Below are 18483 nucleotides of genomic sequence, written 5' to 3'. Positions count from 1 at the left end.
TTCATGATTTTTTCTTTTGGTCTGTTTCTTCTTTTACAAAGTGACTAATATGGAAATGTAGTTTACATGATTGCACATATATAACCTATATCAAATTATCTTGGGATGAAGAGGTAAAGGAGGGAGAGAGTAAATTTGAAACTCAAAATTTTTAAATGAATGTTAAAATTTGTCTTTATGTGTAATTAGAAAAAATACTATATAAGGAAAAAAAAAGGAAAAAAGAATTTCTTTACCTAGGAGTTCCTTAAACCACTGAAATTTCAATCCATCGCCTTTCTCCAGAGCTGATGCTCATTCTCATCCCTCCCCCTACCTTACTTTTCTCCCCCTCCCCCCATGGCCACTAGACAATAGAGAAATAATAGTTGTACTAGATGTCACCAGTTTTACATAATTGTCAAAGGAAGGAAGATATTTGAGTCCAACTCTAGTTGCTCTAAACAATCATTGCTTCTGTTGTCCTATCGATTAACCCAAAGTGTGAGCTTTCCCAGCACTTAGCCTACCACACAGAAGCAGCTACAGAGGGAGGAAGTTTTTCAAGGATTCTTTGAGAGCCCCAGTTCCAGCAGCTGCCCAGGAAGCCCTTGGGGATCATCCTCTTTTGTTCTATAGTTGAGTTTCTCTGCAGAGATAATCAGATACTCTCTACCATCTGGCCATGGTAGTTCATTAAACTCTGTGCTGTTTCTGTTTAAAATGTATAAAATACTCCAGGCTATTTTAAAGCAGTTTCAGGACTAGCACATGACTATATATCATTTATGACTTGATTGGAACAATCTCAGTTTTTCACTGACTCCCTCTATCTTTGACTAAAGCTGAAACATGTGCAGGATTTTCTAGAAGCCAGACTATTCAAAGTCTGGCTTTTTGAGTAGTAATTAACAAACACGTGTGTATGAATGCACAGCACATGGGCATGCACATGTGTATACATACCCACAGCTGCTATCTTAGAAGAATTATAAAAATGGTACTATGAACACTGGTAAAAATAAAGTGCATAGGCTTTCCTCATGCCCTTCTCCTCCTTCCCCTCCTCCTCCTCCGCTTCCCCTCTCTTTTCCTCTTCTTCTTCCTCCTCCTCTCTTTCCCCCTTCTCTTTCTTTTCTCTTCAAATCTTTTGTCTGACACAAACTGGTTATATAAGCATAGGCCAGTCGCTTAATTTCTGTCTATCACACACACAGCAGTGTGCCCACTTAAACTCTCAGTATCCCAGACATCTAAGAACATAATTATTGGGGAATTATTACTCTGAACAAACCCTAGCTAGGTGTTCTTCCCACTACTGAAATCACAGGTCTAGATTAAAAATAATAATAATAACACCATCAGGCTATATAAAAAATTTCTTTCTTAGAAAATTTCCAAGTTCCTAAAAATAAGAGTAAACTATTTGATCCTTGTGGAACTTAAATTTTCAGTGTCAATCAGTCAACAAATATTTAAGGGCTCACTATATGCCAGGCATTGTGCTGATTGCTAGGGATACCTCAGCTTATTTGCCTATACTTTTAATAACTAAAGAGGAAAAAAATATTTTTCATCCAAAAAGCATATAAACATTTGTAGATTGGAATGAAAATTATATTGAAAAGAACTACCAATTTAAGAAAGAAAATTTGAGGAGTTCTGATTTTTTTAGTGAAAGGTGTCTAATTTTAAAATGTCTGACTAAGGCTCAGGAGGGACTCATTCGAGCCATGCTAGTAAATAGTAATGTGAGGAAAAGTGAGTTGCCAATCAGTTAGTATATATGTTTTATTATAGTTTTTTTTTTATTTACAAGTTATATACATGGGTAATTTTACAGCACTGACAATTGCCCAACCTTTTGTTCCAATTTTTCCCCTCTTTCTCCCCAATCCCTCCCTCTGATGGCAGATTGACCAATACATGTATATTTAGTTAAAGTATAAGTTAAATACAATATAAGTATACATGTCCTAACAATTATTTTGCTGTACAAAAAGAATTGGACTTTAAAATAGTTTACAATTAGCTTGTGAAGGAATCAAAAACGCAGGCGGACAAAAATAGAGGGATTGGGAATTCTATGTAATGGTTCTTAGTCATCTCCCAGAGTTCTTTCCCTGGGTGTAGCTGGTTCAGTTCATTACTGCTCTATTGGAACTGATTTGGTTCATCTCATTGCAGTTAGTATATTTTTATTAAGTGCCTACTTAGGACTAAAGTACTAAGCTCTGGGGGATACAATATTAAAAAAAAAAAGTCTCCTGCCTTCAAGGAACTTATAGTCTAATGGAGAAGAAAACAGAAAAGGGGAGGGGAAAAGCAGTCTATTGAAGGACATGATGGAGTCTGGTCCAAAGGAATACAGTTGGTTAGAATTTAAGACATGGCTGGCTTGGAAAATCATATAACAAAAAGAATGATGATGGCCAGGCTTCCTGGGGTCATAGTGGAATCCAATCCAAGGAGTGCAGGTGGTGGGACATGAAGACATGACTGACCTGAGACTCCTCTTTAAATGGATGCTTTGAGAGGAGTTTTGTTCCTCCCTCCAGTCTTCCAATCAGAAGGGCAGAGGGTACTGACAGAGGTATGAGTACCAGAGCTGATGCAATCTTGAAAAATGATGAGTTTCTTGGTGACAAGGTTTCTTGGGGCCAGGTGGAATCCAGTTCAAGGAGTGCAGCTGGTGAGAAATGAAGATGTAGGAATCAGAAGCAGGGGGTGTCAAAAGCAATCAAGTGAGAGAAGGCTTCAGCTGAGTGATTCCTGATTGTTAAGGGGGAGAATTGACTTCACTGGCTAAGATTGTCCATCATAGTTACTACCTTCATGTACCGTCTAGAGTTGGGAGAAAGGTGGAGCTTCTCTTAAGTCTGTTGCTCTTTGCTGCCACCTGGAGCTTAATGAGAAAAACCATAAGGGGCTTTGTAGCTATTTTGTGTTATTGGAATAAAGAGTCACGGACCTGAGATGTGATACGTTGAGCTCTGTTCTGATAAGCTACGGATGCAGCCTCCCAGTGAGTGAATTAAGTTAGGCTAGTTTGTAAAGCCAGAATTAGCCATTTTGATAAGCTTTGCAATTCTATGACTTAAAAAGCTCAGGGACTTCTACAATGACTTGATGCTGAAATCTTTATTTTACAGAGACGGCGGTGAGAGAAAAGGAAAAGAGAGAAAATGATGCTGGGGAGCAAATAGCTGCAAGCAAAATAAGTTTCTCAATTGTGATGAATTGTTGTTTTTCAGTCATTTTTCACTTGTATTCAATTCTTCTTGACCCCATTTGGAGTTTTCTTGCAAAGATACTGGAGTGGTTTGCCATTTTCTTCTCCAGCTCATTTTGCAGATGAGGAAACTGAGGTAAATAGGGTAAAATGACTTGGCCAGAATCACACAGCCAAATTTTAATTCATAAAAAGAAATCTTCCTGTCTCCAGGTGCAGTGTTCCATCCACTATAGCACCTAAGTGCCTTATCTTAGGTTACCTTTAAGATAATTGGAAAATTGCTGAATATATCATGACATATTAATGCAATGGAATATTATTGCCCTGTAAGAAATGAAAAAAGAGATAAATGTAGAGAATCCTGGATAGTATAAAATCCCTGAAGGTTGAAGAGAATAGAATTAGAAGAACAACAAAATTGTAAAGAAAAACAATGTTGAAAAACTTGAGAACTCGATGAGATGACCAATCATGTCTTCAGAGAGCCTGTAAGGAAACATGATCTTGATAGATTCAAGGTATGGAAAAATACAGATATTTCTGGATGTGTCTGCAGTATAGACTTTATTAAGATTTTACTCATTTGTTAAACGGCTGTGTTTTTTTTCCTTATAGTTTTATGGGGAGAAGGGGAAAGGGAAAGTAAATGATTCCAAAAAAAGGAGGATCATTGAAATTTTTTTAAAAAATTAGTTGAAAATAATTGAAAGAAATTTAGAAGGAAGTACAAAAACCAGGAGAGTTTTGAAAGTAGTGTGTGGAATTTGTTATATACTTTTTAAAAAGCAAGCAGGATGAAATAGAGATTCACAGTTTCATATAATTTTTTTCTGAAAATATGTAAATGCTATTTTTTGTTATTTAAGTTCAGAATAATAAAAGAAACCTCTATGTTCATATTCATGATGAGGATACAGAAAATGTTTAGATAAAACAAGTAAGCAGTGTATATTACACAGTCTATACTTTGCAAGCATGGGGAAGAGAAATTGAGAAAAGACTGTTTGGGGGAAACTCCCATCAGTCCTTAAGGAGCTGAGCACAACTGTTAGTTTCAGTATGAGTCTTCTGTTCAGAGATGCCCGATAACCCACCATGACCTCTCTCTTCTCTGCTTACAACTCCTCCTTCTTTTCAGTTATTTTTTGTCTGGTGTCCCTGATTCCAATTTGATTCTTTCCATCAAGGTACTGAAGTCCCAGGTGGGGCCAGAGAGTCTCCCCACAGCTGTTGCTATTGCATCTCAGCTCTTATTCCATTCTCTCAATCTGCTCTCTTTAACACTATGTGTGTATTCACCTTATGGCTCCAAGATATGATACTTCCAAATCATTCTCTGAACTGAAAAGAAACATTTTCCCCTCTTTGAGAATTGACTAGCATCCTGAATTTTGCAGTTGCAGTTTGAACTCCTATTAGGTTTTTTGGGGGCAACCTATTTACTAGTCTCCCTATCCCTCCTGCCTTCTCTAAATGGAAAGGAAAGAAGGAAGGAAAGAAGGAAGGAAGGAAGGAAGGAAGGAAGGAAGGAAGGAAGGAAGGAAGGAAGGAAGGAAGGAAGGAAGGAAGGAAGGAAGGAAGGAAGGAAGGAAGGAAGAAAGGAAAATAAGAGAAAGAAAGAAAGAGACAAAGAAAAAAGAGAGAAATAAAGAAGAAAAGAAAAGGGAAAAAGGAAAAGAAAAGAGAAAGGAAAAAGGAAAGGGGGAAGGGAAAGGAAGTAAAGAAGGAAGGAAAAAAAGAAAAAGAAAAATAATTGTAATTTATATGCATAGTCAAGGAAAACCATTTCCTACATTGGCACATATCCAGAAATACATGCCTCACCTTGAGTTCATCATCTCTCTATCAGAAGGTGGTATAGCATGCTTCATGAATGGTCCTTTGGAATCAGTCATTGAACTGACTGCAGTTCTTGAATCTTTCAAAGTTGTTTTAAATTGAATTTTATTCTAAGCACTACCACGCTTCCCAATTTTCTCCTCAATAAAAGGGAGATCAGTACTAAGAATAATATCACACAAAAATCATGAGGTTTTAAGGTGTGCAATGAGCTTTTTATATCTTATATTTTTCACTATTTTCCCAGTCAGCAAAAAAAAATGGTAAGCAAAAGTTTTATAGGAAAACATATAATTTGTCAGATAAGGGGTTTGCATAAACAGATGTTTACAAAGGTTCTTAGGGTTTACCCTAGTCCTTAGCATCAGCTACAGAATGTTGAGTTAAATTCTTTTGTTCCTGTCCACCTTTCTTTTTCACAGTCTTGGCCCTAGTATTAGCTTGGCCCAAGTTCAGTTGCTCAATGAAGTAAACAATAAGGATATATTAAATGCTTGCAGTCTATCGGGCACTATGCTGGGCCATGGGAAATTGAAAACAAAAATGAAAGTCTCTGAACTCAAGGAGTTGAAATTATTTGGGGGAGACAGCATGCACAATACAGACTATACAAAAATGAATACAAGGTCATTTGCAATGTGCTAGACATCAAGGGAAAGCAAGAAAGGCTTTACATAATCAGAAGTATGAGAGTTGAGCTTTGAAAGAACTGAAGTAATTATAAATCATGAACGTGAGAAAGGAGTACATGCTAGAAAATGCAAGAAAGCCAGTTTGGGTTGAATGTGGGGTGTATGAAGCAGAGTAATGTCTAATAAGTGTGAAAGGTAGATTGGAGCCAGATCATAAAAATCTCAATTCCAATCCAAGGAGTTTGTATTTAATCCTCTAAGTAATAGGGATTCGTTGGAGTTTATTGAATGAAGGAATAACACAATCATATCTGTGCTTAGGAAAATCACTTTGGCATTTGGGTGAAAGAGGGATGGAGGAAGAGATTTGAAGCAGAGAGATCATTTAGGAATTAGGAATTTTAGGACTATTGTAATAGTCCTGGTGATATAGTATGAAAGTCTGAATTATGGTAGTAGTAGTAGTAGTCATCTGAAAGGAGAAAAGAGAACAGATGCTAGGGCTATTATGGAAGTAGAATGAGCAAGACTGCAGTATATGGGAGATAGAAAAGTAAAGCTGGGTCATTTGAAAGGATGATGGTGCCTTTGACCAAAAAAAAAAAAGTTTGAAAGAGGGGTGACTTTAGGAGGATAGCTAACAGCTTTTGTTTTGGTCATGGTAAGTTTAAGCTGCCTATAGGACATTGTGTTGTAAACATCTTACAGGCAATTGCTTATCAGGACTGGAGGTCAGAAGAGAGTAGGGATGGTTATAGAAATCTGAGAGCCATCTGCTTAATGATACCAATTAAATCCACACGTGTCCCCTTGCTACAAATTTGGTTGCTGGAAGTGCCGTTTTCAAACCTTCTAATAATCTGATTCTGCAACCTTAAATAATTACATGAAGGATTCTTTATAACCACAGATACTTCAGATTGTTACGAATCTTTGCTACATTTTATATTAATTCCTAGTTAAGGTCCGAAAAAGTGATTCCTGCTTCTTCACACTCTCTTTTAATAAAGGATACTTCCCTAAGTCTAAAAATGATTTCTTAGTTTGAAGGAATCTAGTAATTCAGCAAATTATTAGCACCTACAGGCTCCAAAGTCTGCCCTTTCTATCAGATTCCTCAAGACCAATTGACAAAGCGATTCTTTGTCTATCTCTTGCCTACCTCACCATACTCCAGTTTTGGTATTTTTTCCTCCCTGTGGATCTGCTTCCTTCAGATTACCTTAGCTTTTGAACTCCAAATCCTAGTAGGACTACCTATATAGCTCCATATTATTGCTTGAGTTGAAAACCCCAAATTCAGACTGAGCACCTTTTCTCTGTATTCATGTAGGGAATTTATATAGAGGAATATACATACATGCATATAGACAGATATAGATATATACACACATAATTGTGTGTATATGCATATATACATATAAATTTCTCAATTATAAATACAAGCAAGAATTCATGGACATACCATGATGCTAATCTTTTTCAGCCATGTGAACCATATTTAGAATCAGAGAACTGATCTTCCTGAGTTCAAATCTGGCTTCAGACACTTACTAGCTCTGTGATCCTGGGTCTCAGTTTCCTTATCTATAAAATTAGCTGGAGAGTGAAGTAGCAAACCACTCTAATATTTGTGCCAATAAAACCCAAAATAGGATCATGAAGAGTGAGACTGAAAATGGTTTTATAACAAAATCTCCTTTAAGACCGAACACTCTAGATCTTTGTTGACACTAGTAAATGCCAGCTGTATTTATGAATATAAGCCTCTGCTGTGAATGATAGTATGAATGGTCCCATGCAAATCCACACCATAAAAGTTATGTAGGATCATAGATATAGGGTGAAAAAGACTTTAGACATCATCCAACCTCATTTTTCATTTTACACATGAGAAAAATGAGACTCATAGCAATTTAGTGAATTCCTAATTTACTTGAAGTAATTGACAAAGGTAAAATATGAATTCTGATTCCTCAATCAAAATTTACCCTTTTTGCAGATTAGACTAATTCTTTCCCTAAAAGGCAAGACAAATGTCTACAAAGTTTGATTGGCCCAAGAGATTCAAGCCTCAACCCCATTGAAGCAACTTCCTGTTAAATTCCGGCTGTTAGTGTGGTTTCCTGGTCATCTAAGGGACATCATTAAAAGGACTTCCCCATAAATTTGGGACCCTGCACTCTACCCAGCTGACCAGGTTTCCTTACTAGATGCTACCCAAGCTGAATGTTATGACTAAATAATTTTTTTCTTTGAACTGCTGAATGACCTATCAGTGTCTCATTTCCTTATAATATCAGAACGAAAGAATTAGGGAGCTTGAGTTAGACCCAGCCCATGACAACAGCCATTGCACTTTATAGGCTTAGAAGTCTATGTCATGTCATCATTCCCATTGCCAATACATCACAATCACCTTGAGAGCATAGACTGTCACTTAAAAAAAAATTGAGCTTTTTATACATAGTATAATTATTTTCTGGATTTTGACATTTTTTTCTTAGGATGGTAGTCATAATCTCCCAAGTAAAAAAATAATTTCTATCCTACATTTCTATACTGCTTACTATATCTGTATATAGTAAAATGAATATTCATAGCCAATGATCTGAGGAGATCTTTTCTAAAGTCCTAATTTTTAAAAGTTCAATTTTTGAAGGAAGTTGCTGATAATGAGATTGAACTTTTTTGTTCAGACTCAACCCAACCAGAGTAACCATCAAGTTCAGGTTTGACTGGGACATAAATTCTTTGAATGGATTGCCCCAGACTGAAGTTAATTTAAGAAGTAAAAGACTTAATCAGAGTTCAGGTCCAGTCTTTCATTATAATACTTCTTCTCTCATTAATTATTAACCAATCAGAGTTTATTGCCATTGTCTTCTAAAAAGACATATAAGTATTACTTCACTGCCATTTTTATCTTTGGAGTAAAGGAGATGGTCAAATGACCATCCTTTTATTAGCAAATGTGTTGGACTTATTAATATGATTAAATTCCCAGAAACTGTCTTTTGATCCTTTTTATGACACAATAGTATCTCAGTTGCCTTATAGTGATTTTTTGTAGAGGAGTGCTAATACATCCTATCTATTTCTTCCCCTGAGAGACAGGTGAAGAAACATTAGTAGTGATTCCTTCAAGGTGTACTCATGCTGAAAATACATTTATTCCATTAGGTTTCTAATTATTGAATAGAATTAAATGAGCATAAATTGATTATAATTATAATGTTGCCCAAGTTGGACTTAGTTTATGTTTCATAAGGGTTAATGTTAAGAGCAGGTAAGAACAACCCTTAAGTTCATTAGTTGGAATTATTTACATTTCTAATGTCATCTATAATCATTTGTCTGAAGAGAATACATCTGCCTTTCTTGTACTTATTAGTGCCCATGAGTAAATAATAATGTTTTCATTCCCATAAGTATGCTTACATCTTACATATTGAGTAACAGGATCGAGCTTGTCAGTATTTTCACAAACTAATACTTGAATAACATTAGCCCCTGTTGAGAACAAATGCCATAAGAATATCTAAACTATATAGCCTGAGTATATAAGGCAGCATACAAATGTGCTGATTTATATGTAAATATTTTATGATTTACTTAGACTCTAAAAAACACTCACAGAAACACTAAACAAATCTATCCATCATAAATCCCCTGATTCAGGAATTGAATTAGCAACATCCAAATATATAAGGGTATATCAAAAACCCTGGGGATTAGAATGAGCATTATTCCCACCTATTGCCCTTATCAACTGCCTCCTTTAATTCTTAACTGTTTACTCTTCCAGCAGTCAGTTCTGACCATTTCATAGTTACCATATTTTATTCTGAGGCATATTTATTCCCTTCTTCTCTAAAATAAGGAATGGAGGAGAGAGGAGCTTCCTGACTTCCCCAACTGCCTAAAACAAATCTTGGTATAACTGACTTTTTCCAGGCCACTGAGGAAAGCAATTCCCATACTGCACAGCCTGTAGGAGTTAGAAAGATTTTACAGAATATCTCATCTCCTTCCCGGAGAAGAATCTTTTCTATGACATCTACCCAAAATTGTCTGAAGTAGTCTAGTGATAAAACTACTACCTTCTGAGGCAGTTCATGCTACTTTTAGAAAGCTAGGGTAATTTCTTTATTTTTACACTGAGCCCAAATCTGTTCCCTGAACTTTACACCTGTTATTTTGTAGTTCAGCCCTTGGCAGTGGGGGGTTGGGCTTGTCAAGGAGAGCAAAGTCTTATTCCTCTTGCAGGTGACAATCCTTTGAATGTTTGAAGTCAGTGACATTCCTCCTAAGACTTCTCCAAATGAAACATTCCTAACTCTTTCAACTGTGATAATGTCTCTAGTCCTTAAAATATGGCACTAGATTATAGATGTGGTCTGACCAAGTCACGACTATCACCCACCTCAAACTCTCTTTGTGCAGTCTAAAACCACATTACTTCCTCCTTACTAGACCATTTTTATTAGTGAAATAACTCCACTTTCCACTTTTCATTATTTTAGAATCTAAGAATTATAGAACTGGAGGGAGAAAAATCCTACAAAAATCAGAACTCTATTTGTACTAAATCCCTGTACAGAAAGAGAGGAAACACCTGGAATGTCATTCCATTTCAGAACGTGCTTATATGAAATGAATAAGGCTTTCTCTAACAGGCAAGAAACACTTATTCCATTTGTATTCACTGGAAAGGTGGGGTTGTTAAATTATTTACCAGATGTGCAATAGGTGCTTGTAAAAGAACAGCACCTAGAACAATATGGGACTTAGTGTCTCACACAGAGCATGGATTTGTTGACTCTGTAAAACTAAATTGAAAGGAGACAAAGTATATACTTGCTGAGCATGAACACAGGCTTGTACCTTTGAGAAACTAAGACTGAGATGTGAGGCAGCATGGGATAGTGGATGGAAAGCTGCTTTTTTGATTGAAACTGGAGATGCGATCCTGGGCAATTGACTTCTCAATGCCTTAGGCAACTTTTTTTTTTTTTTTTTTTTTTTTGGCTGAGGCAATAAGGGTTAAATGACTTGCCCAGGGTCACACAGCTGGAAGTGTTAAATGTCTGAAGCTGCATTTGAATTCAGGTCCTGTTGACTTCCCAGCTGACAGCTCTATCCACTGCATCTGGACTTCCATTCTTAAAGAGTTGCCTAAGGGGGCAGCTAAGTGGTGCAGTGGAGCAATTTAGGCAACTTTAAGCAACTTGCAGGGGTCCTCAAACTTTTTAAATAGGGGGCCAGTTCACTGTCCCTCAGACTGTGGGAGGGCCAGACTATAGTAAAATCAAAAACTTTGTTTTGTGGGCCTTTAAATAAACTTCATAGCCCTGGGTGAGTGGGATAAATGTCCTCAGTTGCTGCTTCTGGCCCGCAGGCTGTAGTTTGAGGACCCCTGATAGGAAGTCCTGGGGAAGTGGATAGGGCATCAGCCCAGAAGTCAGGAGGACCTGACCTCAGACACTTAACACTTCCTGGCTGTATGACCCTGGGCATGTCATTTAATCCCAATTGCCTTGACAAAAAAAAAAAAAAGAAAAGAAAAGAAAAAGAAAAAAAGAATGGAAGTCTCAGAATAATTGTCAATTTGTAGTGATAGCAGGAGTTCTCTGCACCAATGAAATCGCACGATCAGATTCCTTACCTATCCAAAAATCAATCAATCCAAGATATTTCATGCTGCAGTGGCTAAAAGACAAGTACCCTCCCTCTCAAACTACCTTTACTTTGTATAAGTTTGAGCTTATTCACTTTACACTTATGGTGTATTTATTTAGATGTATATGTCTTTGTCTTCCTTATTACAATATAAGCTCTTTTCAAATAAGGACTTTTTTTGCCTCTTTATCAGCTGTCTTGCCATCTGAGATGTGAGTGACTTGAGGCAGTTGTGACTGATTACCAGGGCCATTTCCTTCACTTCATTTCCAAATCCAACTCTCTGAACTTTTCCACTTTCCACATCCAAATAGAAATATGCCAGCTTTTTATTAGTCATATCCACAATTCTTATATTTTCTTGTTTTACCTCTTGCCTCACAAAACAGAATGCAGAATCTCCCGTTGATGGCTGAAAATCCAGGGCACTTGGGGTTATTTTGTTCTCTTAATGACCCTCCACAGATTAGAGTCTACAGCCAAAAATCATTCTAGTGGCACCGTGTAATGTGAGCGTTAGAAGGGATCTCATAGAAGAGCCCAGCTTCTTCTTTACACAGATGAGGAATCTGAAACTTTGAAGCATGAAGTATCGGGCCCAAAGTCATGAAACCGATAAGTAGCTGCGTTAAAACTAAGACTTGGCTTCCTGACCCTTAGTCCAACTTTCTTCCATAGAGTATATGGTTAAGAAATCTGGATTTTGAGGGTCTTTTCTAGGTTTTACCTTGCCTCTTAATTGTCATTTACCTGAAACACATCACAAAGAATAGAGTTGATATTTAAGGCCAGTAAAATGGAGTGAAAGACCCCTCCAAAATCCCCTGCTATGTCAGGACATAATTTGAAGAACATTGCTCTAACCTAAATAACCAATAAACAAGAAATCCATTTTAAATAATGTTTATTTTTATGACACCTTCCTCTTTGGGTCATTCAGTGGAAATTAACTAACTATTGGTAACTAACAATATTGTGAAGGGTGAATCTTCTCCTTTTCCTTTTTCCTCTGCCAGTGCATAGTTATGTAACTTGTAGTCTTAGAGTTTCCTGGAGACCTTGAGAGATTGTCATTAATGCAGAACAATACAAGCCAGTATATTGCAGAAATAAGACCAAACCCAGGCTTTCCAAAGGGACTTTCTGTAAAACCACAACTTGTATTATTTCATCATGAATTCCAATTAAAGTTATAATTCCCTAAATACTAGATGCTAAACCTACAATGGATCATGCCATTGGCAAACAATTTGAAAGATATTTACTTCAAAGACTATGTAGTTAAATCCAAAACTGAATTCTTTCTACAACACTCTTGAAAAGTAGTCATGTGGAGGAAGCAAGATGGCACAATGGATAGAGCACTGGCCCTGGAAGGAGGAGGACCTGAGTTCTAATCCAGCATCAGATCCCTAACATTTAAATAGCTATGTGACACCTGGCAAGATTTAAACACCAAAAAAACACCAATTGCCTTGCTAAAATAGAAAAAAAAAATTAGAATTTGCTTGAAGACTGCTACCTCCTGAGACACCCCCCCACCCCATTTTAAGCTTGGGTAGCTCTCATTATTAAGAAGTTTTTCCATAAGAGACTTACATGAATTGTTGCTAAATGAAGTGAATAGAATCAAGAGAACATTGTATACAGCAACAAAATTATGTGATGATCTATTCTGATGGACATGGCTCTTTTCAACATTAAGATGATTCAGGCCAATTCCAGTTATGATGGAAAGAGCCATCTGCATACAGAAAGAGGACTGTCTGGATTGAATGTGGATCACAATATAGTTTTTTCACCTTGTTATTATTGTTCGCTTTTTTTTTTTCTCATTTTTCCCTTTTGATCTGATTTTTTTGTGCAGCATGATAAATGTAGAAATATATATAGAAGAACTATACATTTTTAACCTATTTTGGATTACTTGTTGTGTAGAGGAAGTGAGTGGAGAGAAAGGAGGGAGAAAATTTTGGGATACAAGGTTTTGCAAGGATGAATGTTGAAAACTATCTTTGCGTGTATTTTGAAAAATAAAAAGCTTATCATTTTAAAAAAATGCAAAAAGTTTCTCCATAGGGGCAGCTAGGTGGCACAGTGGATAGAGTATTGGCCCTGAAATCAGGAGGATCTGAGTTCAAATTTGGATTTGTACTCTTACTAGCAGCAAATAACCCTAATTACCCCACCCCCAAAAAGACTCTCCATATATCAGTATATCTTTTGCCAAATCCAATTTATGATAATTCTGCCTACTGTTCAAGAAAAATAAATCAAATCCTTCCTCCATATGTGTTAAAATCCAATACTTTGTTAGTTCAATTCTTTGTTGGGATGAAATGAAGCATCTATAGGTTATTTAATAGTTAGCCCTAACATAGAAAGGCTGTTCAACAAGGTCATGAGTAGACATGTCCATCCTCCCCTGCCTCCATCAGGCAAAAGCACTGTGACTCTGACAGCCTGGTCACAAGGACCTTTTCATGATCTTGGGTGACCAGGAAGCCACACTGATACAGATTCAGGAAGCTGCTTCAGCTTGAATCCTCTCCCCTTGGCCAATCAAATCCAGAAACCTTCAAATCCATTGATTTTTAGGGGGCAACTATCTTAATCCATGTTTATAGGATATTCCTATCCTATAGGAATCACAACTTAAGGATCTTTCAAGGGCTTTCAAGTACTTGAAAGCGGCTATAGTGGTCCTATGTCATTTTCCACTTTTTCCACATTTTCACATGAAATCTTTCCAAGACCTTCAGCTACTCTTCAATATGGCATAAATATCATCAGATTTTTTTACCTTCCTATTTGTCCTATGAATGTTTTTTCTAACTTGCCAATGTCCTTGTTAATATGCAGCACCAGGAACCAAAAACAAAACACCAGCTGAGGCCTGACCTGCAAATATAGTTTCATCAGAGCATCACTATGATTCACCTTATTAATATGAAACTTAAAGCAATACTCAACTAGGTTTCTGCAGCAGCCACTGTATTTTCTATTGCTCTACCTTTTAAAAAATCAATTACGTGGCCTAGCTCCAAGACACATTTTGATTTTTATCAACTCATTAACAAAGCATACTTCTCTGTTTTTCTATGCTCATAAACACAATATTAGGAAACCCAATGGATTTTTCCCCTTTGTTTAAAAATAGAAAAGAACAAGGAAAAATCTTCCTTGAAAAGATAGCAACTCTGGATTATTCCCCATCCTCCCTTATGGAGATGGGGATATAATGTTTGGGAGGAGAGCAACAATCTGAAAACAAACATATTTATTAGAAATACCAATCATTACAATCTCAAAATAAAGGGGAAATTTCAAGAGCCTGATTACTTTACGATCAATCTTAGACCTAAAATAAATATAATTGCAAAATTACCCACCAGATACCCAGTGGATTATAGGAAGTTGCACAATCACTGCTTCTCATCCATTCTCTTGGGGCATGATTTAAACCAGGAATTTTTTGGCAGGAGAGAAGAGGAGAGATAGACGAGAGACAGAGAGAGAGAGAGAGAGAGAGAGAGAGAGAGAGAGAGAGAGAGAGAGAGAGAGAGAGAGAGAGAGAGAGAGGGAGAGAAAGGGAGAGAGAGAGAGAGAGACAGAGACAAAAACAAAGAGAGACAGAGAGAGAGAGAAAGACAAAGAGAGAGAGATAGAGAGAGAGACAGAGACAGAGAGAGAGAGAGAGAGAGAGAGAGAGACAAAGAAAAAGAGAGAGAGAGATGAAAGAGAGAGAGAGAGAGAGATGGGGGGAGAGAGACAGAGAGACAGAGACAAAAACAAAGAGAGACAGAGAGAGAGACAGAGAGAGAGAGAAAGACAAAGAGAGAGAGAGACAAAGAGAGAGAGAGAAAGAGAGAGAGAGAGACAGAGAGAGAAACAGAGACAAAGAGAGAGAGACAGAGACAGAGACAGAGAGAGAGAGAGAGACAAAGAGAGAGAGAGAGATTAGAGAGAAAGAGAGAGAGAGAGACAAAGAAAGATAGATTAGAGAGAAAGAGAGAGAGAGAGAGAGAGAGAGAGAGAGAGAGAGAGAGAGAGAGAGAGAAGCAATCCTAAGAATAAGCTGAAAAGTGATTATGGGGAGAGTTCCCCCCCATGCTTCCTCACCCATGTGAAAAAACAAGTGAACCTAATATCTCATTATTGTACTATTTTCCTTAGGTAGCTGGGAAATGTTCTGCTCATTAAGCCCCTGGTTTCGAAGGCAAGTTGTTCGTGAGGGGAGTGCAGCTAATGAGACTACAGCAGCAATAATAAAGTGGCAGAACTCCTAAACCAGTGAGGAACGTCTGTCAGCAGCACCCCCATGCAAAATGTGATTTTGGGGAACCAAGTGCTATGTAATTTTGAAGCACAGGAATCTGATGGCCAAGGGCTAGACAATAACACTTTTATTAATACTGTGTGCCCTTAAACATATCAAGCATCATTATTTGTTCCCCATCCCTTTCATTTTAGAAGGGTCTGTGTAGAGCAAAATATCATATACTACCGTTTCTTAAACTAAAGGCTTTTAAAACATTGTCTGAAATTGAGTCTTTTATTGTATTGCTTCTGAACTTCAAAGGATTTGTCATTTACAAGGCTATTCCTACTGATAACACAGATAATGATAGCTTTTATGTAGTACTTTAAGCATTTTATATATGTTATCTCATATGATCACAAGAGATCATAATCTTATGCTACTCTTCCCCCTCTTACTTTCCTTTTTTAATTAACAAATGTTCATTTTCTCTCCCTTTTACCCTCTCCTTTACCATGAGAAAGAGAAAAAAACTGTCAATGCTGAAAAGTTGCCCATGCATATATCTTGTAAATAAAAAGCTATAATTAAAAAGAGAGAAAAAAAAACAAAAACTCCTATTACAAATATATATAGCCAAGTAAAATACATTCCTGAATTGGCCATGTACAAAACTTTGTTTCTTATTCTAAACCTAGTCTACCATTTCTCTGTCAGAAAAGGAGTAATGTGCTTTGTCATCCATCATGAATGGTCATTGCATTGATCAGTAGTCCTGCAAAATTATCTTTATATTCTTGTCATCATATAAATTTATTTTCATTTTGCTTACTTCATTCTATATTAGTTCATGCAAATCTCCTTAGGTTTTTCTGAAGTCACCCATTTCTCTCTCTCTCTCTCTCTCTCTCTTCTCTCTCTCTCTCTCTCTCTCTCTCTCTCTCTCTCTCTCTCTCTTTCTTTTTTTTGCTGAGGCAATTGGGGTTAAGTGACTTGCCCAGGGTCACATAGCTAGGAAGTATTAAGTGTCTGAGACCAGATTTGAATTCAGATCCTTTTGACTTCAGGGCTGGTGTTCTATCCACTGCACCACCTAGCTGCCCCACATTATTTCTTACAGAACAAAAATATATCATAATTTGTTCAGCCATTCCATAACTTCTATGCAACACTTAGTTTCAAGTTCTTTGCCTCCACAAAAAGAACCGGTATATTTTTGTATATATGTCTTTCTTCCTCTTTGATTTCTTTTCAAGACAGTGTGGACCCAGCAGATAGTACTGTATTTTGCTAGGTGAAAAAGGGTATACAAAGGTTAGTGACATTTAGAAGCAAAGTTCCAAATTAATTTCCAGAAGTAGATGAATGAATTCACAGCTCCACCAACAATGTATTACTGTGCTTATTTCCCTGAATTCCTTGCAACATTTTCCTTTCCTTTTTTGGCAACTTTTCCAATCTTACAGATATCAAGTGTGACCTTCAGAGTTCCTTTTTTTTTCCCTCTATTAATGATCAAGAACATTTTTCATACACTACTAATTACTTGAATTTCTTCCTTTAAAATCTGTCTGTTCATATCATTTGACCATTTGTTCTCTGGAAAATGGATCTTATTCTTATTAAATGGAATCAGTTATATATATATATCGATATAGATGTATGTGTATATATGTATATATAAATATATATAGGAAAGACCTGTATCAGAAAAACTTACTGCAAAGATTTGTTTTCACAGTTGTTAATAATGATAATTAACATGTATAAGGTACCTAATATATACCAGGTACTACGCAAATCACTTTACAAATATTATCTCACTTGATTCTTACAACAACCCCAGAAGGCAGGTGCTATTATCATCATTATTCTCATTTTATAATTGAAGAAACTGAGGCAATCAGAAATTGAGCGATTTCCCCAAAATCACAAACCAGCAAATGTTTAAGCCCAAATTTAAAGTCAAGTGTTTCCTGATTCCAGACTCAAAGCTTTATCTATTGTGTCACCAATTACCTAAGTTAACTGTTTTCCTCTAATTTTGGCTATTTTGCTTTCATTTATACAAAAAGCACTTCAGTTTTATTCAATCATGATTTTATCTTTTGTTATCCATTCTTTATTTAGTCATGAACACTTCTTTTATTCAGCGATCTTAAAGATAATTTCTTCCTTTATCTTCTGTTTATGGAATGACTTTTTATACAAGATTTATACATCTATTTAGAGCTTATCTTGTTATATGGTGAGAATTACTAATTTCTGCCAGATTGCTCCCCATTTTCCCTAGCACTTTTTCTGTCAAATTGTAAATCCTTACCTTAGTATTTGGAGTCTTTTGATTTATAAAACATAAAGCTATTGGATTTATTTACTTCTTTGTAACTATTAATATGAACTCTCAATTTTTCAACAAATTAGCAATTTACTTATATATAATAGTAAGTTACTATAGTAATCTAATGTTTGATAAACCTAAATAAGAATTCATTGTGTGATAAAAATTGTGGAGAAAATGGAAATGTATGGCAGAAACTAAGCATTGAACTAAATCTAACACCTTATATCAAGATAAGGTCCAAATGGGTTCATGATTTAGACAAAAAGGGTGATACTATAAGTAAAGTAGGAGAACAAAGGATAATCTACCTCTCATATTTGTGGAGAAGGAAGGAATTTATGGCTAAAGAAGAAGTAGAAAGCATTATGAAATGTAAAGTAGATCATTTTGATTACATTAAATTTAAAAATTTTGCATAATAAAACCAATGCAGCCAAGATTAGAAGGAAAGCAGAAAACTGGAGGAAAATTTTTTACATCCAGGGTTTCTGATAAAGGCTTCATTTTTAAA

The sequence above is a fragment of the Antechinus flavipes genome, chromosome 5 (genome assembly GCF_016432865.1).
Source record: "Antechinus flavipes isolate AdamAnt ecotype Samford, QLD, Australia chromosome 5, AdamAnt_v2, whole genome shotgun sequence".
NCBI classification, from domain to species: Eukaryota; Metazoa; Chordata; class Mammalia; order Dasyuromorphia; family Dasyuridae; genus Antechinus; species Antechinus flavipes.
Note: the sequence above shows the minus strand (reverse complement) of the source record.